This window comes from Ostrinia nubilalis, chromosome Z (genome assembly GCF_963855985.1).
Source record: "Ostrinia nubilalis chromosome Z, ilOstNubi1.1, whole genome shotgun sequence".
NCBI lineage: Eukaryota > Metazoa > Arthropoda > Insecta > Lepidoptera > Crambidae > Ostrinia > Ostrinia nubilalis.
In genome coordinates this window covers 3,592,774-3,620,091 of record NC_087119.1, presented here as the reverse complement: position 1 = coordinate 3,620,091, position 27,318 = coordinate 3,592,774, and positions in this window count along the sequence as shown.

The following is a 27,318-nucleotide window of genomic DNA, read 5'->3' as shown; positions in this document are numbered from 1 at the left end:
AGCATCGGTGTGACTTTTCCCTTATCAGTGAATTACAAATTGAAATTAATTTGAAATATCTAACGGATCTAACAAACACGTTACCTTCCTCAAAATTTTTCGTGGCAAGAAAAATAATTGAAGATTGAATTTTTTCAATACAAAATTTCTGGCTGACTGACAGCGTTTTTGCATACCAATAAAGAGGGGTATTTAGACCAGGTGGAATTTCATTTGGCCCCTGTGTGGGAGGGGCGAGATCTCCGTCAATAAAGGCTGTGTACCACACGTGCCTCCGATACGGAAAATTCCGACTGTTCCTTTGACCCAGCCGATAATCAGCTCTCCAAGTTGGGAAGAAGGTAGCTTTTTCCGTGGGAGGGGTAGAATCTTATGCGGAAAGGGACCCGTTTTCCCCCATCGTAAACACAGGGTTGTATTTTGTTGTAGATCAGAGTAGTGCAGAAGAGGCAGATGTTGTCGGAAAAACAAAAATAAAATTGATAATTTAATGTTAAATTAATACAGATGAAGAGTACTTACATTGAAAACTACTATAAGGTACTGGGATGTAAAGTACTAAGCTATCTCAATGAAAGAAGCGTTCATTGGTTTACCAAAATATCAACTGGTAAAAAGATTTGTTTTTAGCTAAGGCTGAAGTTAATGAAAAAATGTAAGCCTTAGATATTCCCCAGCATCTAAACATCTTGCATGTCCCACGCAATAAATGCGAGACTTCATTTGTTCAAAAGTTCTGCACGTCCTACTTCGAGGACGACCTTCCAAAGGCCACGTTTTAGTAGGCATAAACGTCTTAGCCTGACCTCTACTGCTCTTTGCGGAGGCTAAACGGCGCGATCGCTGGAGCACGGCTTAGAGACGGCTTGCGGCGCCAATGCACGTTATTTTTTAAATATAAATCTTAATGAAACTGCGGGCATGACGCTAACGCCGCGGCTGATGCAGGGATTAACGCGATAATATTGAGGATCTGGGGATATCGTAAACTAAAGCCATTTATATTCTGTTTTAGAGACTTTAGGGGCATTTTTCATAAACTGCCCATGAGGCAAAGATTGTAACGGTTTGCTGAACTTTTCTGTGCCTCACTATCGCTTGGGATAACAGTAATTATTAAACTGTGGAATGACATAAAGCTCGACTTGAGCGTGCCATTAAGCGAACGAACGGTATGTCAAAATTAAACGATTTATGCACTTGATACTACGAGTAAGGATACAGCTCAAGGAAATTGGGCTTCGTGTTTCGCTACTCACTTACGTAGTGGAAGCAAGTGAAGCTCTACCTACCTATCTAGTAAGCCTTTGCGCAATGAAAGTGATGTCATTTAAAATTCAGTAATTTTTTTAGTCCTGTCTGTTATGTATAACCAAAAAAGTAGGTGACCTAAGTTAAACTGTTTTATATCACATAGCACTGCGTATTGACGGTGTTCGATATAATATTTCAAAATACTTTCCAACAGCTTGCCTCGCGGCCTTCCTCGCAAAGGCAGCCCCAACGAATCTCCGTAAATATGTCTGGGGCACGCGTAGCCTACAGCGCAGTCTCTTTTATTGGAAATTCTGCCAGTTTTCTCGGAATCCTCGAGCTATGTGGCACACATACTTGGGTTGAACTATCACAAACAAACTAATAAAGTTGGTTCCTTAACCTAAATATACTTTAATGTTTAAGTTTGCATTTCAGCCGGAGTTTAAAGTTTGGTAATGAACAGTGCTTTTAATCCAGGAACTGTTTATTGAACCTAGCGATATTTCGTAGCTTACTTCACCTATTTATTTTAGAATTAGCTGATTCAAATTCAGTCATAACATTGATTTTAATTATGTTTAAGTATCTCTTTATATCTACCTTACAAACACACGTGGAGGATCCAACATGTCATGATAAAATAGGTGTTTAAGTATGAATATTGTGTTCATATTGCTGGACACTGACTCACTTTGCAAATAAAACCGATTAAAAAAACAGAGCAAATCAAATCAGATAGAATCAGCAGTCGGTAAGCGAACGGTTTAAGCCCCAGTCCTTAAATTCTCTAAGCCCAGTCCAATGGGAAGCTAAATGTTATGAACTGAAAATTCAGGTTTATTATTTAGCGAACATTTAATACCTACCGTAGTTGTGAGTAGGTACTTATTAAAATTAAGTATAGTGCCGCTGCAACCAACGTTTTACAACTTAAAATTCCCAGTTCTTTGGTTAGTAAAGTTCTCATGGAATAAAGTAATAAATCTAAATGAAGGCATTATCAACAAACAGCGCCGGCAGACGAATGCCACCTAAACCCCAGGATTACAGAGGGAATATTGAAAAGCCAAGATTACTCGCCACGTGCTGAGGCGCCGTCGATTTTTGAGGTCGCCGCGACATTTATGTGTTTATTTTATTGATGGTTTGCAGTTATTATGATTATTTATTTAAACGGCTGGTTTATACATTATGTTTAATTTAAAACTTCATATTACAAAAAATATGCACGCAAAAGATACTTAACGTACCTAAATAGAGGCAGACATTACAACATGCCGCTCTACCAGCTTTCATTTGTTTTTGTAGACTCATATTTTTGAACGCCTATTATTATAAATCTAATTTTTCGACTTGAGATCAGTGTCTACTAAGGACGAAACAATTTTCGTCCTTCTTCCTAGCGCTTTGTATTCTTTAATTAATTTACAGGACCTGCATCCATCATAGATCAGCATCACGCACGCTATAGACCAGGTGAGATTGCAGGTCGGATTTATTTTGCATAAAAAAAATTAGGTTAGTTGATTCTGGTTTCGCACCTATCACTGGCTCTATTTCATACCACCTAATGTCAATACTGTCAAACAGCCGACACACGACCGCGCGCACTCGCGCGCACGCTAAGCCGAGCGAAAGTCAGCTCGCTCGGAAACATTTAATCGTCGTGTGATGGTCGGCCCGGGCCTCCCCGCTTTTTATCCACTAATCCGAGGGGAACTGCGGGGCTATTCTGAAACGCTGTTTACGTAGTTTCGACTCTATCTTACACTGTCACTCATGCTGGCAAGGAGAGGGATGGCAACACTTGAAACTTCGGATCACGTTTTTCGGAGTAACCCCGCTGATGCCCGCCCGATGCTTTTTTGTTTAACATTTAAATGTCGCGTTAAATACAAGCTAGCAAGGGTGGGACTGTTTGGCAAATTGTAACGGCTAGCTTTAGAAGTCAGGGTTTTCATCAAGATAGTGTTGGAAAGTTCGGCTAAGTATGTTATTTCGATCACCCTACTCATTCTTTGAATTAAATTTCACCGTGTAATTTAGTACCTAAGTAGTAAGTAATTAAAATTGTCTTACCTTATTGCTTAGATAAAAAGTCTAGACAATTCTATGTCTCAATTTATCTCAAAAGATCTCATAAGTTTGCTTCTGCAGTGTTTGAGGACTTGGAAAATTTTTCTGAGTGTTAAATACGCAAAGAAGACAATGGAGGACATAATTTTTTCACATTTTCCATTTAACAACTGCGTTAAAATAAAATCTAACTGCCAATATCATTGCCGCGGTTCCGATTCAAAGTCAACAAAACCTTCTCCATCAAACTTACATAGCATTAAACAGGAATCACAATAATCATAACGGAGTCAAAATTGTATTATCATCAAAGTCGAAACATCCAACCGAGTCAGAACATAATGCAGGATTCTGAACTTTACTGGCTTTACAATAACGCTTAGAAGCTCTCTTGCGTGTAATATTGCAGAGGGTTTAAGGGGATTTTCACAATATCTCTTGTTTTATTCAATTACAAGTTCGTACGTTCGTTCGTTTCAGCCGAATGACGTCCACTGCTGGACATAGGCCTCCCCCAAGGAATTCCACAAAGACCAGTCCTGCGCCGCCCGCATACAGGCACCTCCCGTGACCTTCGCCAGATCGTCGGTCCTATTATAGTAAAAATTCAAACCGTTACTATGTCTATTAATACCGTTTTTCCGTTACTATATGTATTCAAATTTAGTTGCTTAAATAAAATAAAAGCTTTACTAATTGTATTAACCAAAACAAACACGAAAATGACATTGATTTTGCAACAGTAAATGCAAATAGTTTTCCAGCCCAAGCCGGATGCGCACCATTGTTAATTTTGTGTCAACCTACATCAATTATTGGATGCGTTGGTAATCCGGGAAAACAACAACAGGGTTATTTACGAAAATCATTAATCAACTAGCAGAGAATATTTGCGGTGCTTCTGATAAGCATTTCACATCTGTATGTGCAATCAGAAAATAATTTCAGAGTCAAATGCAGAAATTCAAATGCGGTAATGCGGTTGCATTATGAAATTCTTAACGTGCATGAATGAACTCAATCGCATTGTCAAAATTGATGATCCGATAAATTCAGGCACTCTATAAAATCTAGGGATTAATATTTTTACCGTACAATGAACTCTTCGAAAACGCAGCGTGGGACGTCCACCCACAAGGTGGACCGACGACATCATAAAGGTACTTAGCAGGAAAGCGCTGGACGCAGGCCGCTACCAACCGGGTAACATGGGAAGCATTGGAGGAGGCCTATGTTTAGCAGTGGACGTCCTATGGCTGAGATGATGATGATGATGATAATGATGAACTCTTCAACCAGTTTCAGTTGTTACTAAATCTTCAAACTCATCATTGTTTGAGAGATAAAAAAATCTGAGAATCTCAACCAGAATCCTCTCACCAACCACCACGCAACAAGAATGTTTATCAAACGTCATTCAAACTATTTTGAAAACGAACATCCAACTGAAATCAAATTAAAACAAAGGACGTTCAACGTTCCGTATTTCGAATTAAACCGGTAAACGAGCCGAGGCAGGCTAATTGAGTGTCATAAAGTGACAATGAATAGGTGTAAACCGATGGTGACCCCGCAATCGGCACCCGAGGGGTGGCTGGCATATTTGCAGCATCCGCGCCTATTAATTGTTTTATTTTGCACCCCCATCCGAGTGATGCTAAGCATCGGTTGCTTCGTTTTTCAGAATGTGTTATGTTTGCGTTAAGATTTGCAAATAAAAAAAAGTTTGTTTTTATCCAGACCGTTGTTTACGACGTTTTCATTTGCGCATTGAGCTCCAATTGCATTCCAATTTAAAAGAAATGGCATTTAAATCTTCGTAGGATGTGTTGTATGTACTTATTTATTTATTTATTTTATTTATTTATTAAAGGACAACCAACAAAACATACACCAGTTAGTACTTAGTAGTTTCTCCGAAGTTTTGTAAGAATATTACTGAAAGAATTATAACTCTACATTACACATTACCACAGTAAAATCATATCAGGTTTTGTGAAAGATGTTCTTTACATTTTATAATAGCTACACCAAAGTAGCTGGGCTGGAAGACGTAGCGTGGGCAGGCCTCCTAATAGGTGGACCGACGATCTGGTAAAGGTCGCGGGAAGAGCCTGGATGCGGGCAGCGCAGGACCGTTCATTGTGGAAAACCTTGGGGGAGGCCTTTGTCCAGCAGTGGACGTCATTTGGCTGATACGACGAAACGACGACACCAAAGTAGACACCAACCATTAATAGCTTAAAACATTTCAGCTCATCGCTTCCCCTCGGGAAATGGGTCAAATCCTACTTTTAAGACTAGATTTCACACAGGGAAGGTGAAAGTAAATAGTCCTTCCAAATAGTACTGACCCAATTCTAAAAATCTGATGTACTTTTAGGCGACAAAGGGTACTCTTTTGCAGAAAATGAAACAGTTTTAGATTTTCTGCGGTGAGCCGGATTCCAACTAAACGTAGCCTTAGGCGAAGGTCACTGCTACACGCGTTCAAACATGAGTTTGAAATTGCATAGGTATTTAGTTAGGAGAGCAAAACGAATCTATTACGATGTCGAATATTATGATGATAATAAAGGCTGAGTTGCTTAATAACCTAACTTTTTCCCTACTATAACGATTTAACCGGTGTATTTTGTATGGAGTTTCCCAGATTTGGGACGTTTGTCGAAGTAATAGAAGAAAGAAGAAAGAAGAAAGTAGGATAGTGCAACTCAGCCTGAGAGTCCCAGCTATTTTTTATTTTCCTAGATATTTAAATATAATCACAATCATACATCTCCAACAAAGAAGTTACATCTATAAAATAGTATGTTTTTATCAGCCACCTTGTAAAGTGCGTGTTAAATAAAACGATGGATCCAAAGAAGCTTGTACAGACTCTTCAGCCAATCGCTTTGTTTAACTTTGCGAACATTTTACTCCGGAACCGATCACTGTCAACGGCGTTGCTCTCACGATTGTTCAAGAGATTTATCTCGTTCAAACATTGCAGTGAAGAAAACTTTAAAAGATAGAAAAATTGTTTCCTTTGCTTTTTTCTGAAATCAAAAGCTTTGGGGGCACGTGTATAATGCCTGATAAATGTTTATCATCTGAAAACACCATCTGCATCGATAAGTTTCCAGTATCGATTGCGTATAATCGCAACACTCGCATCGTGAGTGCTACATTCAGGGATTTAACACGCCGCGCTGCCTGTAGAGTGGAGTGCACGGCAAGGCAACGCATGAGCGACATTTAAGTATTTCAATTGAATTTTTACCTCTGGTAAAAGAAAGAAAAAAGATTTATGAATCATTTTGACTTTTTTTCATTTGCATTCAAAAACATATAACAAGTACCTACTGCAGGGATGGCGAACCTTTAAGTTTGAACGTGCCACTATTTAAAAAAAAAATTTGAAGTAGTCATAGACACGTGCCATTAAATTAACACCTAATGCTATCAAGTGGCACCACTGGTGAGTGACACGACCTTACTCTACAGTGGCACTAACTGATGACGGCAAATACGATAGCTCATAATCAAAACACATTATTTACTATTGAATTACTGAATTTGTGATTGGTGGCGTGCCCAAAATATTATGTCGCGTGCCATCATTGGCACGCGTGCCATTGGTTCGCCAACCCTGACCTACTGTGTAAAATAACCTCTTGTCTTGTGTTTCCTGAAGAACATCTAACTTATACTTGTAAACGGCGTCTTCCAATACTCCTCGAGACTTCTACTTGAGATTCGATTGAATGTTGAAAATTGAGAAGTCATTAGTTAAATTAATTAGTTAGGATAATTAATTAATTAGGACTAGAGCTCTCACATCTAGGAACTAATTAATAAATGTAGAGGTGTCAGGAAATTAGACTTTAGTTGGTAGAATATAACGTCTAATTAACTCACACGTAGTGTATAGGTTTGTTTGTAATTTGAGGCTCTACCTCAGCTCAGTTTGAAAGCCGAGCGAGCAATGCGACCAAGCAGTGACTGGTAAAGCGCCAACGTCAAATGTTATTACAAAATCGAGTAAACAAGCGAATTCTTCACACAATTTTTGCTGAAAGTAAACTAAATTTTTAACGGCAGCGACTAATAAAGTCTTAACATCTACTAGATTGGCTAACGAGTTGACGAGACTATTATATAGACGCAGTTTATTCAGTTGCACCTGTCAAATAATCGGTATCTGTAGTTGTGCAGATATTTTTAGGTAGGTATAGCTTTTTACAGGATTTGATTTTAGAGTATAGGAGAAAAAAAGGCGTAATTAACTGCAAAAGCACATATGTACTTGTCTTTTGGACAGTAATAATATACGAGTAGAAAATAAATCAAACCCGTTTATTTTCTCACCACAATCAACATAGTACAAAAGTGCATTTGGTAGGTACAACTAGATTATTATTCGATTACAACTAAGATTGTGGGAGACTGGTGTCTAATTAGGCAAAGATTGCCTGTGTCTTTTAGAGCACCAGGCCTCCTCTCCCGGTATGGAGATTCTGTCATTCAGGGACTGGGTAGTCAATGCGAAAAAACGCTCAACGGTTGGAATGTGCAGGTGTCAAAATGTCCATACGGACCGGCTGTTAGTGTGGCAAAAAGTATGAACGTCGAAATGAGCAATGGTTAAAATGATCTGAAGTTAAAATGTCTTCGGGTTTATTTGAACAAGCGTCTTATTGTATAATAGCTAACGTGAACACGTGTTTAAATGCATCAAGGTAAAAATGTCCAAAAAAAAACTTTATTGACTAGACTACAAGAACATTGAACATTTTGACATTTAATTTATTCATGAGCACAATATATCAGTTGATCATTTTATCTATCACACCTTTTGTTGTACTTGTATTTTGTGATGTGTAACATTTGTCACTAAACCATTGTAACCATGGTAACAATGTACATTTTGGCACTGGGACTTTTTGACGTTCATACTTTCTGCCACACTAACAACCGGTCCGTATGGACATTTTGACACCTGCACATTCCAACCGTTGAGCGTTTTTTCGCATTGACTACCCAGTCCCTGAATGGATTCGTCTGTTTGCGTTAGAGCTACCACAAAATATTTTTCAACATTCCATGCCTTAAAAAGTTTATTCGTCGTACTAGCTCTGCTAATATTAAAGTCCTCATGTCCTCCCAATATTTAGATATAGAATACCTTGAATAGAAAACTTTTTATTTGAAAGAAAGGTAAACAAGCAGGCAAGACATAGATACATACAGAGAGGAATACACAAGTGGACAGATAACTTGTGCTCCTCTGACAAAAAGGCTCAGCGTACATCAAGACCGCCTTGCCAGGGCTTGTCTTGAAACTGATTTTCAGCGAAGGCACTCTGTTGTCACGGGCGTACCCTGCTAACGGAGATTCCACGGCGTACCCACTAATTTTATTAAAGTATGATGGCCACTGTGCTTATAGATAATGTTACGGAAGCTGGCAATTTTTCATGCAGAAAAAGACTGGGGTTTGAGCACAATGAGCACTACATCCTACCAATTGCAAAATGTAGTAGACATACAATGACTGGACCTGGCGATCGCGGCACGCTGGGCAACACGTGCGCGCCCACTGGGTCGGAAGTGGCGTATCTCAAGCGTGCTCCTCGAGGCAGCAGCCAGCAACATTCATACGCTGTATACAGGGTGAACATCTTGTATAATGTTAGAGCTGTAATGTTAGAGCTAAGATTGTTATTAAATAAATAATTATATAAATAATAAATAAATAAATCAATACAGAAACAATGATGAACGAAAAAACAGTTCTTTTGATAGTCTTGATAATATTATTATTACATTACAAAGAAAATGATATTCTTTTTAGTATGTAAAGCCCTTTTCAGGGCACGAAGCTACAGGAAGCTTATATTAGGACTTTTATAACTGTAAGCTCCATAGCAATGAGTACATTCTTCGTAGGTGTAATAAAAACGTTATAAGAAAAGTTTGGATATTGCACTCCGTACCTGCTCCGTGTACATTAATGTACTTTATAGGTTGTTTCGTGAAAAACGTAGAGTATATAATGTGCCAATTGAAAAAAAAATTACCGAGAGTCAGTAAATTGGGTTCATTTCGATTTCAATACGTGTTTTAATAGGGTTTTCCCCCTTAGGGTTGAATTTTGCAAAATCCCGTCTTAGTGAGCGGAGCAAACGTTCTAAAAGGAACGCCCATAAAAAAAATTGAGATTCTTAGCATTTTAGTTCTTGAGATTCCGTGATGAGTGAGTCAGTTATCTTTCGCTTTTATATGGATAGATTTCGAGGAAATTCACAAACTGTTCTATTTTATTGTCAGCCTGTATACAGTCGATATTACACAATATCTCAGCAAAACAATTTCCATATTATTACGTTATTAATCAATCTCTATCGTAGTCAGAGAGAGATTGAAAGACCCAATTTGTAGAGCAATTCAACGCTCTACCAAAGAGATTCCAACTGTACACGATGAGATGTAATTTTATATTTACGCATAATATTTCATAACTTAATTGCCTTCTGTCATATTTTCTCATTCAATTCCGAATTTTGTGATCAAAATTTGTACATTTTTCTCCAGATAAGTTTTCTTCCAAGAAATATCGTTTACATTTTTTTAAGTTTAATATTTTATTTTCTACATTTTGCGTTAAAGCTCGCAAAAGCTGGAAAAAGTCTATGTTAAAATTACAATATGCTTTCAACACATTTACTTCTAAAGTGGATTTTATAATATAACAGAGATAAAAGCATAAAAGGAGAAAAAAATAAATTCAGTGCTGAAAAATAACGTGAAGTAAATGAAGGGCAGTGTTTTTATGTCAAGATAATTATTAAACTTTCGGGTGAATAAGTCAACTATGTCAACAATTACAATTATTATAAACAATACGGTCCGGTAATTTGCACAATAGCATATCAGACCATCATCTTAAAATATTCAGTACCTAAACCTCTTTCAGTTTTCATTTTAATGTTAGTTTTTCCCGCCAATTTAGCCTCGTTAAATGCCTGCTCACTCTGTATAATCTGTGGTCGGGCGGTGCGTGAAACAAAATTGGGCGCCATTTTCGATAAATTAGTTCGGAACAATAATAAAGGATATTTTACATATTTTCCCCCACATTCTGCCAGCAATTTCGGGAATTCCTTAATCGTACTTATAGCACATAAATTAAAATATAATTATGTACTATTATAATAATACTTTAGCACTAGAAGAGGGCAATTTCAGTTCAACAAAAAAATATTGAAATTGAGAATAGTACTCGTATTTTGCCACCATGCAACCAACTAAAGGCGTCAGTAACGATGTACATTGCCTTGTCGAATCATGTCTTTTTTGTTATGGGTCAAAGTTGCTAAAGTAACCCGCATAGAATCTACGGTAAATAAAGGTTGGAAGATGCTATTTTGCTATAAAATGAAGATAAGTTACATCTAATAAAGTGATATTCTTGTGAAGTTTTAGTATATTATTATGCTTCCAATGTGCTCCTGTATAATCCCGGTTCCGAGAACTTTAGTGCACTACACGAATTAGCTGACAGTCGATGTTTAGGGTGACCATGACCACGTTTTCAGAATTGTTTTTTGAGATTAAACTCTTGAAAGATATTGTAAAGATGTTTTTATTAAGTAGATAAGTATTAGTCTTCAAACTAGGCCAAAAAACATAGATAATCCTGGTGACACTAAAGCTGTTAATAAACAACGAAACACTTTGATTATGGTTATTATTAGAACATTAAAATTATTTTCTGTATATTTTCTTAAATCCAATGTTGCTTTGGTTTGAAATTAAAAGCGCGACCTAAGGACCTAATATTTGTTAAATATTATGATATTTTGTACAAATAGTTTCATTCCAAAATAGAGTAGGTAGATACAAAATTCCAAAAATATTTTATTTAATTCAAAAAATCCGACGATATTCGGTTTCATAGTCGCTCTACTTGCATTGCTTTCAAGATTATTGCAATAGCAATACCTACGTAGTCTAACCAAGTAGAAGGAGTGTTTCATAAATGTAGACTTTATTGCTGGAAAGCACTTACATTCTTTAACAAGTTATCGGAAAACAATTACATAGAAATATCGCTTTATCAATTTTATTGCGATTTATTTTAATAGTACTTTCATCGTATAAATCAAACAACGAATTGTATGGAAGTTTGCAAAAATATTACCATTTCTGTTAAGCTTCGCAAATTATTTGACTTTGGCAAATGGCAAAACATTCCTATAACCGATCATTTGCGTATTTATCTTTATAAAATTTCCTCTCACGCCAACAAAAGATTAATGTTAATCATTCCCAGTACCTGTTTGACGTCCAAATCTCTTTGTGTTCACTAGTCCCAGTGCAAACAGCCCTGGGCGGTTCCCCCGGTGATATGGTGGATTTTATTATTAGGGCATTATACGGAGCCCCGCGGTGCGCCCCTGGCGGGCCCGCGCCGCGCTAACACTTTCGCACATTCTGCACTGAGGGTAGGTTTATTGAAAATTCGACCTACATGTCCTTCTACGCAATATTAAGTCTAGTGACTCTTTAAACATATAGCTTAAGAATATCTGGCGATAAAACACGCAATATTAAATGGACATTTGTTTACAGAAGCCACAGTTTAACACTTGATCGGTGAGGTACGCCAAAGTTATTCGCGATTGTGGCTGGCACGTGCCTAATATTTTGGCCAAAATCTCTGGCTACATCAATTCAAATAATCGCCAACTCTCAACCGACATGCTAGGAGAGTCGGTGAGGTTTAGAGTGCCTATGTAAATACTGTACTGCTATACTGTACCTACTTATTTTAGAAACTATTATGTTGTTGGGTACTAAAAAGAAACTATACAATAACTATGTATTTATTGGGAGAACTATTAACGATGTCTCTAACTAGAGCTAGTGATAGTTTTCTATAGACTTTAGTCAGTAAATGGAAAGTTATAAGATGGGACTCTTCTTATTTAGGGATGACAAAGTAAAGTCACGCGAAAACTCTGCTCTACTAGGCTAAATAATACTTTAAAGGTTCTAGAAACAGCAGACTTCTCTTCTATCAGATAAGATTGGGATTAATACCCATAGCTCTATGGGGCTCTCACAGACAATATCGTGTTTGCAGTGCCATCGTAGCCCAATCTCGCCAACTGGCCGGCGAGCACAGCGGGCGACGCGATGCCCCTGCACGGTATTACTTTCGAGATTACGTCCGATGTTTGTTGATTTGATTTGATTTTATATTTAACGCAGCATTAACTGATTCTTATGTAAGTTTATCAAATGCAGTAAGTACATCTGCATATGTACTCGTATGCTGATTGTCGGTTAAGGACAAATCATAAGGCACATGAAGTAGGCGTTAATACATCCCTATTATGACCACTGACACGATTGTTGAAATTGATACTTACGTCTTACATAATTTAAATCCTCCTTCATCCATCTTATTTAGTTGTTTTGTGTACAAAAGCTCTTAAATTATGCCGTTATAATTTGCGTACTGTAATACTAATCTTCATACTTATTTTCATATCCCCATTATGAACCCCTTAATTCTACCCTGTCGCAAAACCCGTTCTTAGTTCGTTACCAAACATCAGCCTCATAGGTCAGTCAAATAATAATTTCCGAAAATGTATTTTAATGGCGAACGTGCTTCTATGATGAAATATTGATTAATTTCAAAAGTCAAAGCAATTTAAAAAACAAACAAGAAGTGATACTAATGGCGTTTGTACGCAGGGCACCGGCGCAATATTGGCATAGCTGCTCCAATCAGCTAACTAAAGGGTCTTATTCTGGGGTTCTTCGATTTGTAATAATGATTAATAAATAATACATATTAACAACACGAATTCACGAAGCTCCAACTTCCTCGTGCTTCCAAGAATACATGTACCTAAATAGTACAATAACTTAGTTAGAGAGATGCTAGTCAAAGACGAACTTTTCTTTGTTATGTAACAAAGATTGATGAAACACTATTGGATTAAATAGTGATAATGCCCTTTAGTAGGTACTTCCCTCTCTTTCCGTGTAGAAAGGAAAATAAAATGTATTTAATTCACAGGGAAATCTGGTAGTAACTCATTTTATCGTACAAATAAAATCTTAACTTTTACCCTTTCATAGTAACAAAAACTAAGCGAGATTCAAACTCTGTTCTCAAACTGGTAGCCCTCGATAAAAGTCGAATGCTTTGCGAATCAGGTCCATTACGGAGACATTATATTTCGTCACCGTTGTCCACCATCAAAGGAGGCTCAAATTAAATTATGCACTCAGACAACGTACATACGTACATAACACACTCTCTAATATTCCATACAAATAGAATAGCAGGTAGGTAGCTTATAAAATACGACAGTGGCAAAACAGCCATACTTATGGCTGATGTTTTGTTACTTCCAAATCCCTTTAAAAAACCTTTTAATAACTATATGATCTTTTAAGAGATAATTACCTACATATATCTTAAAGCGCATGATTGAAGTAAATACATAGTGCAACCTTTTTAAACCCTTTCTTTCTTTTTTTTTCTGCGTACGTTATATTGTCCGGAACGGCCATGGTACGTTCAACAAATGTTTATTATTGTTCTAAAAATTTGTAAATAAAAACTTTAAGTGGGTTTTGTCGAACTATCCATTAATACTTTGCATTTATTGCAAAACACTATCTTTTATTGCGTCTCGCCAACAAAGACTAGTTAAATGACTTTAGAATCTCTCTCTAGATAACCATATACTTATTTAATAAAATGCCACAAAACTACACGAACGCAAACAAACTAGAACAATCGCAGCACAGTAATATCGACCAATATCAATACCTCAGGGCCAGGCCAATATCAAGCTTCAGTGTTGCAAAAAAACTATCGATAGGTCTGAATTCCTATCCTAGCTGAATGGGCTGTGCTGTCGATATGACAATGGAATTCAAGTTTGCAAAAAACAAAAACAAATGTTAGGCTGGAATGTTTAAATACTTCACGAGCGCAACGGCAAATGGTTGTCGGGATAAAGTTTCAACTAGGCTGATATTAATGAGATTGCTTATTCACCAATAATTTCTATATTTCTTAACTGTATATTAATGTGTGTACGAATAACGTTACGAAAGTTTATATTTAAACTTGAGTTCCTGTTTTCTAGCTAGAGGTTAGAGGCTAAGGCTGAGTTGCACCACCTTTTTCACCACCACTTTAACGGTAACGATGACGATAACCTGTGGGTCTAGACAAAGTGCAAATTATAATCGCAAACCAGTCGAAAAGTGGTCGAAAAGCCCCTTTTTTGTATGGAATTTTGACGGATTCGATTTTCGATTCGATCAAAAAGTGCGTTTGGTCTAGGGGGGCTGTGCTTTTTGTATGGAGTTTGACAGATTTTTGACGTTTATCAAAGTTAAAGTAAGATGGTGCAACCCAGCCTTAGTAGTTGTAGTTAGCAGACGTTAAACACTTGCCATAAACTTTTTAATCGGATCAACGGTGCTGGTCTCAATTCCAAGGAAAAACTGAAGTTCTCAGTGTTTAAGGAAATTGTAAACTAGGAAAACTAACGTCGGAAAGCACGCTACGGTAAGGGAAGTTATGAGATAAATATCACGCAACAAAAATCTGTGATAATATTACTATTACTTATCGTTATATAAAAATATAATAAGATCTACCAATAAAACATGGAACAAACTAGTTATTTTATTTATATTATGTTTTTTTGGTTACTGAGAAAAAAAATTTTTCAGACGTGGAAATCTTGAAATTTTATCGATATATCCTAATGTCCTCATCTGATAATCCACTACAACACTATGCTACTTGTTATAAACCGTATTTTACTTTTGAGGTTAACTGGTTCAACGTAATTATTCATTCTCTTCATTGAAAAGTTGTTTGTAGTCGCGAATTCCTGTTTCCCTTTACTTTAGTTTGCATCAAGTTCTATGCTTATTGAAAATGCAATATTACTTTTCTTTATTGATAAATGCTGACCACTATCAATCGGTTGCTTTATTATTAAAATATAAACGTTAATAAGATGGATTTTTTTTGCACCCTTTTTAAATGAAAATTCGTCATTTTTAATACGAGTAGGTACCTTTCCACGCTTTCTTGAAAGCTATGTATAAATTATAAATAATGTAGCATTAATGAGTTTTATGTGTAACGGAATAGTAGGATGACAGATGAAAGATAGTTTATGACTTGAACGGCTTAATAAATGAGGATTGAGAGTAAGAAAAGCAGCTTAAAAGTGAGTGTAGTGTTATAGTAAAATACGTGTAATACTATTCTATTGCAGAGAAATATACCTGCCCAGTTAACAAAAACCAAGTTCCTCCCACTTCCCACAATAATAATTAACACCGAAAACTTGTGCCTTGGTTAGACAATAAGAAGAATATTTGTTAGATTATTTTTTGAATAACATAGCAATCAATAGACTCTACCTACATTGGTCTTTTCAAAACAAAGCAAGTTTGTACTTAAGTAAGGCAGGATCTTAGTTACAATCTCTGATAGTATTCTGAAAATGACCAACATTAGACACCTGTGTCAGCTATAATAACAACCGTGATATTGCGTAGTTGCAATTAGTAGTAGCAGGAGGTACTACGAAGTTACGGCTTGTAGTGGTACAATCTAGTACAAATAGTACACTGTCAACGTTGATTAATATCAATCAATCGCACTCACCATACGCGATCCCTTGCCAACCATGAGCCAGTCGCACCTACAATAGTAGGGCGTTGTTATCAAAGAATAGTTAATGTACCAAAACAGACTATACCAAATGTAAAGAAATAAGTTACTATATTGTACCTACATCAGCTACTAATGTGACGCGTACGAAGGGTTGCGTTCTGTTGCGATATTTTTGTGTCCTTTTGAGCGATTTTATGAGAGCCAACACAAACATAATCTTACGAGCAATATACGCTCTTCAGCTCGGTCAAAGCATGATGTTCCCAAAAATAAAGGTATTGCAAACGTTTAAACGAAATAAACCTAATGAAAGCAATATCCCTCAAAATTAAACCGGAGCTCAAAGCAACTTCCCATTTGCGCTGTATGATTACTCGTAACAGCTAATATCATCTACCTAAATGAGTCGGTTTCTGTTAGTAAAATAAATACAAAAATATTTCTGCAGGACATATTGCGAGTTGTATCAAAGCGCTTACAAAAAGTCCGCTCAGCAATTCATCGTTAGGACGCGCGGTACTCACTACCAGTGGTTTTCATATCGCGTACAACGCGTTTATTTGAATCTGTGACTCTGCTGGAAGTTGGGACTGACCACAATAAGTTTCAACCTCATTTTCAATTGTTCGTAACTTGAATTTACTCGTATGAATCTTGAAAGTACGAGTAGTTCAAGCTTTTTGCTATAACGTATTTTGAAACTATAACAATATATTGTGCGATTTAATGTTAAAATCATTTCGTTCGTTCGTTTCAGCCGAATGACGTCCACTACTGGACTATTACTTTCCACAAAGACCGGTTCTGCGTCGCCCCTGGATGCACCTCCCGAGACTTCACCAGATTGTCGGTCCACCTACTGGGAGGCCTGCCCATACTACGTCTTCCGGCTCGTGGTCGCCACTCGAGAACTTTTCTGCCCCAGCGGCCATCAGCTCTGCGAGAAATTAAAATAATTTAATTGTTTGTAATTTAGGTAATCATTGTAAATCATTGTAATTGTAAACGGGATCCACGCGTACGAAGTCGCGGGCGGCCGCTAGTTACTGAATAAGTAGGTTGAAATAAGTTGAAATGTGTCCCCTCTGCGCTGCATAATCTACGCGCCTCAGGTAAGCCACGCGCGCGGCACGCGTGGGAACGTGCGCGGACGCGCGCCCGCGCAGATAACATCTATATTGCCACTTGTCAGATAGCGATGCGATCTATTTCATCGAGCCTAATGACACGGCTAAACGCTTTTTGAAACGGTTTTTAAAACTGTTGGGGTGGTCATTCAATTGTCAAAGCATTGTTTGACGGTGAGATTTAAATGTTTCACAAGTGATTCTGGGAGGGGCGCGTTCACTGTTTTGTGTATGCGTATCTTTGCAGTTTACAGATTGACTGGTTGGTCGCTGTAATTAATTCCTTTTGAATGACTATTGAATGGACATTGCGACTTTATTATTACACATCCTTAATTCTGAATATCAAAAGATGAACAGTTGGTATTAAATGAACAAAACGGTCTATCTTTATAGTCGTCTCTACAAAGTGGGAACTGTAGGTGGTGGTTCAGTTGGCAACAAATCTACAATTTTATGTATTTATCTGAAAACATGTCTGATTACTTTCTCGACCACAAAAACATGCATGTTCTTGAAATCTCATTCATTCCTGAAGCTTCCCAGTGAATTGTGTAGCAGCAATACACCCCAGAGCAGTAATGAAAGCTCGTAAAGTATCTACCCGGGTCACCTAAACCCAACAGTACGTAGTAAGAAATCGTTCTTACCCCATTTTGTTGTAATATTTGCAGTGGGGGAGAGATAGCGTAGAGATACTAACTGTAGTACTACTCATATTTAAACAGGTGTACTCACCTGTCGATATTAGGAAAACAATATCCATTGTAGACGGTCCCGATATGATAAGACATGTAAACGTGTGATAAAAAGCCCAATTAATATGTTAATAAGTTGTTGTTTATTGAAAGTTATCAATAAGTATCAAACTTGAATTATTTGGTGAACTGAATCTGGAATGCAAATGGAACTTAAAGTTTAAGGTAATAAATAACGTGGTTCAAGTAGATGTTTTATGAAAAGAAATACACAGTCGTTGTGATTTGGGTAACCTTTATTGATACTGAATTGATTGTAGCCTCTAGTCACACGGTCAAAATTATTTTTCTTTCATTGCCACGACTCTACACAGATCTTTATTTGTACAAGCTTACAAATCGTCATCCATGGGATCAAATCAGTGCAACCTAGTTTATTTCTCACGTTCCAAAAACAGCGGGTTGAAGGAAAATATTGTTTTTCCCACACAAAGAGCGATAGCCAGTATTTGGCAACAATGTGCGACATCCCACGGGCAATAAAAGTGTCGGCGTGTGCAAATAAGGGGTGGGATGTAACGGGGCTCGCGCCCGCGCTCGGCAATCAGGGATGCGCGTTGCCGATTGATCCAAGTATCGATTACTGACGCGAGTTTCCATATTATAGCCTTAAAATTTTCCAGCTGTATTATATTGGGGATGAATTCGTTGAATTTAAATGTTTGCAGTTTTATTAGGCCCATTACATACTTGATCGAATTAATTTGAAAATAAACAAACGAATATTTCGTTACATTCCCTCATTACTAATTTTGTCACTTAGGGTATTTGAAGTATGACAGTCCTGGATCTGTCAATAGGCCGTATAGGCCGCGGCCTAGGGGCGGCAGCGTCCTAGGGGCGGCAGATATCAGATGACGCTTACTCGATTTCAGAAGATAAAAGTTGAATAAAGATCCAACCCCACCCTAGCAAAACTGTAAATCCGCCACTGAAGTATGAACGTGGTAAGTATACCTATTTGTTTGTGATAACGCGGTTGGGTAAAATAGGTAATGGTTCTACTTCGGCACCTTCTTATAAACATATCTGGTAGGTAATCTGAAAAATATTAATTGATCTGATACGTATTGTATTTGTTCAGTGTAGCGTCAACCTACAATATATTGAATGAGGATAACCTCTTCTTCTTTTGAAAACCCTATCGATCATGAAGCGAGCGATCAAGCGATCTGGTATCGGTGCATTGCGATCCTGCAGTACTGGATATAGACTTCGCCCAACCCTAGCAGCAATCGCGGACGAGCGCGCGGCGCGGGGCGTAGCGGGTGACTTATCAATCGGTTGACGTTTAGTGGCAAGCGACGTCTGCGCGGACTTAGAGACGCGTGCGCCTTCTGCACGCGGCGGAAGGGTGACCATGGTTATGTACTAATCATTTATGTCCACAAAAATTCGCAGCAATTTAAAAAGTCTAACAAACAAGGAAATGTTTAAAAAAAAACTATTTGTAACCCAAATATTTCAGTAGATTTCTCTACTTTACAAATCTGCCGTAAATTTTTTTAGATAATCCTGATACTGCCTTGAATTGTACGAAACTGTGGCAAGGCAGAATAAATTAAATATTTTAACGTAAGTAACTGGACAAAATGCGTCTCTACACTCTCTAGTTGTACACACTACAGCTTTTTGCAAACAAACTCTTTGATGACCAACCATTTCATTAATAATAATCTAACACCTGATTTTATAGCTTCCTGAATATTTTTTACAGGATTTCCTAAAAAAATATTGTCCCCGAATATGACAGCAATTATGGAAGCCATAGTCTATTTGCCGCCCCAAACATTGAGACGTCTCTGACGCTAACTGTATAGCAACCCGAACAACACTCTCGCCTCTCGCTATTTAGGTTCACATTTCTACAGCAATTTTTTTTAATAAAATTACCTATAATTGCCGTATGATATAATATCACTATTTAGAGTTCAAAATGGCGTGTAGAATTGAAGGATCCGCAATATGCCACTCTTTAATTCATTAGTGCGCTCGGAATTGGAACGTGGTTCTTGTCACTTGGCTTTATTAGTTCTAGGATAAATGAAATAGCTAGTAGTGGTGGCTTAATAGACGTGGCTTATGAATTATTTATTACGGAATTATGCAGCACTGTGGGAAAATTATAGCGTCACGACAAAATTGGATAGGTGAACATGCAGGAGATTCTTATTAAACTGTTACAGCCGCCCGATAACCTTATTTAAGCAGCACATTATAACTAAGTACTCACTGCTTAGACAACTAATTATAACATTATTCATATCTAAAAGATACTGATTCTGCCTCTTAAATTGCGAGCTTCCTCATCGCTACAAGAATGCTTTGTATCACTTCTTCCTGAAATAAAGTTAGACAAAAACATAAAATCATTTTATAAACTAAAATAACTTTGCAGTGTAATTATAAACTAGCCATTTTTACTGCAAAATATCTGGCAAAAATGTATCAGTGAGCTTGTTCTCGATTTCGCTTTTCTCTATTATGTTAGTAGTTATACAGAGTATTGATTTCGATCCTCGCCATGTTTATTTAGGTGATCTATTATGACTGATATAGATGTGTTACGGCTAAAGATAGGTGTGAACATAAACTTAAGATTAGCCGGCTAAACTTAAGTTCATCTTCGACGAGGTGATAATGTTAGTTTCTTCTATCTTTAGCCGGCTAAACTTAAGTGTAACCGCAGGCCCTTGGTTAAAAATGTAGAAGGAAATGGAAAAGGAAACAATGTAATAATGTTTACTATTTTGACACGAAAACTTTATTAAAAAATAATCACTTTCATTACACATACTTTTTATGTACCTTATTACAATAACAAAATATTAATTACTTAAAATAATAATTATGTACCTAATCATCAAAATAAAATAATAAGGAACCATTTAGTCATTACAGGATCTTCTGTAAGTACCTATTTAAAATTACAAAATGCGCGTTGTCTCCCCACCGCCCCCTCAAGCCCTCCGCCGGCCTGGTGCGCCCATCGAATACATTTTTAGCCGTTTCGTTTTGGCTAATGTGCACATTAGCCGGCTAAAGATGGAATATCACGACGCAAACTAACATGTTATCGAACTTTAGCTGCTTCTCGAAGATAAACTTAAGTTTAGCCGGCTAATCTTAAGTTTATGTTCACACCTATCTTTAGCCGTAACAGATGCATTATCCACAAAAAAATAATTACAAACGAAAGTGGAATTTTTGGCAAATATTTTCCTTATTAACATCAACTGGCTCGCAATAATGCAATAAGTTTACACTGCGGCATCATCGAGCTATGCGGATCGCTTGCTTAACACGTCGGATAGTCTACTGAAGGAAGCCACGCAAAGTAGGTAGTGTAAATAGGTATTTTTCTTTGACTAACTAAAGTTAAAGTTCGTTTTAAAAAAAATTTCGATGTCAATTTTTTTACTGATTCGTGATCAGAATAAGCTACTAATCAACTTCCTAAATATGGCGAGGATTGAAATCAACACCCTGTATAGCTGCTGGAAAAAGCTTGGTGACTAAAACGCTACCTATTGTGTCCTGCAATCTCTCTCAAGTCGGACTGCGCAATATCGTCCGACCAAAGACACGTAGGTAGTCATATATCGCACTGACAACCGTCATAGCTCGTAGAATTGGGCGTGTTACAAGCTATACAATGTAGAATGACAATTTACTCGTAGAATAAAAGTTTATAAAATACTAGAACAATTCATTAGCTGGCATTTCATAGCCTTATTTTGAGAAAGGTGTAGGTACAAATTTTAACCACAGATATTTATCTACAAAATAATACTGTTTGCATGTTAAAGACTGAATATTATTTTCTTTCATGAAGATCCACCACCAATATAAGAACAAAGAAGATGATGTTTATTATTTCCAGAATAAGTTATCCGTAATTATAACCACATAAATTTGGTGTCAACCTTATCTTCTCAGATGTCTTGTGGCACTGGCCTCGAGATATGGCGATAGTCCTATGTTAGGCCAAGGGACTAATCGTCCATTTTCTCAAATCATGAACATTTTACATCAGTGTCTGGGTGGGTACAAGCTAATAAAATTGCCATTAAGCATTTACCACCTCTGCCGTACCATACTTCCCTGAAGCTTTCAGGCTTGAATGTAAAACGATAGCATTGCACAAACCTCAAAAATACCACGAGTACCTATTAGTGAAACTTATGGTTCGAAATGAATATTGTAATAATATAATCGGCTTATTCTCTCGACGATATCGAAACTCGGGGCATTTATTAATTGTTCCTAGAGTGGTTAATACCTCGTCTGCGGATATAATTCAATCGTCCATCAATAAAACGAGTACATATTTTGCTGAAATAATTTTTCATAGGTTCACAACGTGTAAAAAAATAATAGGCTTTCTGTCCACAGGGGCGGAGCGAGGTGACGGAGCGGTGAGCGAGGTATAAATCCACCAATAGAATGGCATAAAACCTCCGCTCCGCTTCAGCGGGCAGTCAGTAAAGTCACGGTAATACTATCATATAGTATCATAAAGTTGCGAGTTCGTTTAAAAAATCATAAAATACTCAGAAAAACACAGTCTGCAACTTCTCTCCGCATACTCAAAATCAAAATTATCCTTACTTGTATAAATTAATTAAATTAGTACTTACAAATCGTCAAAAGCTCTTAAGTAGCCTATACATATCTCATTCTTTTTTTGCCCTACCAGCGCTTCGAGACAAACATTTGGCAAGTGCTGAGAAGGAGCGCGCAACAAAGTCACTACTTTCTCCGCCCTGTTGCCTTGCACCACTTTAATGGACAGATATAGGTGGAGAAACCGCGGTGGGTGTAGGTGAAAACCACTTCGTGAGTCCTTACTATTATCTCCCTTGCTCGCTCGCTCCGCTCCGCAGCCTCGCTAAGCTTCGGTGGACAGACTGCCTTACGCTGGGCTAGCGTGGTCTCGCGCGGCGTGAAAATAATTCACAACGTGTAAAATAAATATTGTGGCAAAACGTTATTATTCGGTTTTTTGATACAAGGAAAGTTTTTATTGTAGTGAAATAGCTTTTCAGAAATATGACAAAAACGCGTTAGTTTAACATTTGGCTGTTTGTCAATATTCTAAATTATATTTAAGTTACGATTTATTTTGGACGGAAAAAATATTGCAAACTTCGTCGATTTATCAAATAACTGCAATTTTCATTGTTCAATGTTCAGTGCTACGTTAGTCAAGTGTAGCAAATTACGTAGTTGTAAAATCAGGCGGTTTAATTTTTATTCCACTAAAAATTAAAAGTGTTGATGTATTAATACAGTCGATTGTATTTATCATCAACACTATCAATTTTTGGACTAGAGTTGTGAATTTGTAATCTGTTTCTTTTTGTAAATAAAGGTGTAAGTCGTTAAATGGTGCTAATCCACCGCGATACAGAATGCAGCATGGACGCGTCGCTTAGCCGTACAAAGTTTATTTGTTTTCACTAGGTGCGCTCTTTTTGCGTTTCCCCGTCGGAGTTGTAACGCACGCTTTGTGGTGGTTTGGCAGGTTTGCGTTTTATTCGGAATTGTGGTATTACTTACTTCAAAAGATTTGGTGGAATGATTTGGCAATCAGTATTTATTGAATTAAAAACTAGATAAATGAAGCAATAATAAATTAAAGTAACTATGTAAACCTATGTTAAAACAAAATTATATTAAACGATTATAAGCTACTAGCGGCCGCCCGCGGCTTCTTCCGCGTGGATCCCGTTTTACTCCCTTAGACGTTGAATTTTGCAAAATCCCGTCTTAGTAAGCACCTATATTCTAAAAGGAACCCCCATGCAAAATTTGAGACTCCTAGCACTTGTAGTTTCTAATATTCCGTGATGAGTGAGTCAGTCAATCAGTGACCTTTCGCTTTTATAGATATACTCGTAGGTAGATTCGATATAAATATGTAGATAGCTATCATCTAGTCTATTGGTGTTTTACAAATAACCCGGCCTATTCTGCTCTACATTTCCCAAAATTAATAATCCTTTGTAAGGCACTATTTCGGAATGAACGGGACGACGCTTCAAAGGACGTGTTTGGTCAAAGTGAAGGCATTGAAGGCAAATTGAGTTTTCATACAAACGCATTCTGAAAACACGCTCAAACAAAGGGAAAATTAGGGCACTGACTGACTCACTCATCACAAAATCTCGGAAACTATTGCTAGGAGTCTTATTTGCATGGGTGTTCTTTTTATAACGTAGGTGCTCACTAAGACGGGATTTTGCAAGATTCAACCCTTAAGGGGATAAAACGGGGTCCACGCAATAAATGATAAACTGGAAAAATGCATACTTCGGGCTTTTTCGACGAAAAGGCTTTAATACTTTGGTTTATTTATGTAAGGAAGGTATACAAGGATTTTAACATAGGTAAGTTCCATAAGGGCTGATTTAATCATCATCGTCGGATAACTTTAAACTGAAGAATAAACTTGTCATTTTGACATATTTCCCATACTGAAACTGCTAATGTGTCAAACTTATTCTTCGGTTAAAAGTTATCCGACAATGGTAAAATCAGCCCTAAATTAGGTACATAGAGTTGTGTTCCAAATACTTTTTAAAATGAAAACGATTTTCCTACTTCCTTCCTTGCAAATAAGAAAGCTTACGAGCTTACTTATTCGAATGTATGTTTAACTACCCTACAAGTATTTCTAATATGTGCAGATTTTTTCTTCGACAGAGCTCGCTCTCAAAGAATTCAATATAAAAATGTATTCTTGTTTTATTTGGATAAGCAGCAAAGAGCACCGATTATTATCATCATCATACTTTCTAGACAGAGCGATGAACCATGAGATTTCATGAATTATCGCAATAGCTATGCAGTGAGTAGGAAATTAGCATTTTATTAATCTCACAGTTAATTTTATTGGAATAAAATTAAATGAGACGTTTTATTAAGATGGGAAGCCACGTCAAGATGGCATTCGTTTTTTTTTGCTCTTTATGAATAGACTTGGCAAAATTGGACTTTTAAAATCGTGAATTAACTTTCACGATATTGCACTTCATTGAATATGAAAGGTTATTTGAGGAAAAGAAAGTTTTTGTTTTTTCATTTCAACTATCCAAGTGCGAGGAAATTGCAGGTATTGAAAACTCATAAAAAAGTCATAATACTCATTTATTTCTGCAAATAGGCTTTAAAAAAGCACTTTTACACGTCCCTGTATTAACCCTACTGCTTCAGGACAATAAGCAAATGGGCCAATGCTGAGAAGAAGCAGCGCAAGAAACTCAGTCACTATTGTCAGCCTCTTTTTCAAAGGTTTACAGACTTTAAAATATACTTAGTTATAAATATTTATGCGAGCTAGGCAGTAACGCATCCCAAACATTTTTATCTTTTAAATAATCGTCGACTTTATACTAACCCTTTTTCATTAAGGTACTTTTAATATGTGCTTTGAATTTATGAATGGGAATTGATTTGGTAGATAAGGAAAACTATAAAATAAAAAAGTTTTTATGTCGTTAAAAATTGTCTGTTTGTGGGATTAGTGCGGAGACTTCTTCCACACGCTGCACATCTCTAATCCACTCTGCTGAACAATTTCCACGATAGCTCAGCGGTATAAGTTGTTTATGACGTCTCTTCTCGCCTCGTTTCCGCCTTGACGGAAAACGAATCCTAAGCCATTTCACTTAAGGTATTGCATAGTCGGTTATTAAATATTACGTACGTACGTTAAAAACTTTGAAGGAACTAAAATGACACAATGATGAGCTGTAAATAAAATAAATCAACTCAAATATCCGTGTCACTGTGCACGCGCACAATGTAGGTAACAAGTGCAAGAGACGAGTAACACAGTGGTCTCCGGCAGATGGCGTAATCGGATTACGCTCGTGCCCTGGAACCCCGTGGCCTGAATGCAGCTTATATTTCAATTAATAATATTTAAGTTTCACCAAATTAAATCTTGCTAGCGCTTCTCTTATTGTTTCAATAATGATCTTTTGAACGGGTCGTAAGATTATTTTGCCTACTTAGTGCTAGAAAAACCATTTCTGATTTAAGGTATTGATCAATCAGTTACGGGAATATTTCCCCGCTGCAAAAGATCTTCAGCTTGACCGCCAATAACACCCAACCAGTAAAAGTAAAGTTTGTCCCGGGGGAAAGTTGTTCGCTGGATTGTTGATAAATATTGTGAACTCATTATTTTAGTCTCAGCGTTCGAGAGGAAAATTAAGTGGCAGTAGGAGGGCGGGCCATATTCTGTGGGCTGAGTGTGAGTTTACATCAAATGCACTCACTAGTGCGTGCGTTTAAAAAATGTATGAATATTTTAGTTTTTGAACACTAGCGGCGCTGTACAATCCGGCATCAATAAATGTCATTCTAGTGAGCGCGTTTGATGAAAACTCACACTCAGCCCTTTGATGACCTTAGGGAAGAAAATTTCTCGAATGGCGACCACGGACCGAAAAACAATGTGAGGGCAGCCATGGGCGTACCCAGGGAGCCCTGGAAGTCGCTTTGAAGACCACAATAATAATATACATATCCAGAAGCTGGTTATGACTCTGTCCCGATGTATGCTTAGGTAAATCTTGAAAACTACGCAACGGATTTTTATGCGGTTTTTCATTAGATAGAGTGATTCAAGAGGAAGGTTTTTGCGAAGCACGGGCGGGTCGCTAGTCCTAAATAATTGTATTGTAACTGTGTATCTCTTGGATTCTTGTTTTGTGTGTGGTGTGCAATAAAGTTCCTATAATATTATTATTATTACTGCGAACCGTACGAGTATAACTGACTTTATTGTACGTTATGAACTGTCACATGATTACGATTGCTCTACACAATTCCACCTCTGATAAAACTAGGGTTGGTAAGGAGATTTGAATGTTGGTACCTAGTGTTCTTTTCGATGTATTTTTCAATTACATATTTGATTATGATGAAGCTAGAATTTACTACGATAAGATTAATACGGATTTGAAATCAATAGAACGATACGTAGGTATATCATTCTCATAAATGTTTGCTATGTGGTTGATCAAACACAAAAACCAATTTCGCCTTGTCCAGTAAGAGCCCTGTAGGTTTGTTGGTAGAGCGCCTGTCCACATTACAGGATTCAAATCTAAAATATAATAGTTATGGTTTTTTAAAATTTAAACATGGTAGGTAGGTTCATAGTAGCAAATAATATTGTGTATAGAAAGTTGATACTCTTGAAAATTCCTGAAAAATATGAATCTGACCCAGATTTACCTGAATACAAAATATCCGTGAAAAGGATTTAAAGCGGCTTACAAAATTTCTAGAGTTTTACTCTTTACTTCCTAAAGAGTTCACAACTAAAAAACATTTTACCCTTAAAATGGATTTAAGTGCTTAG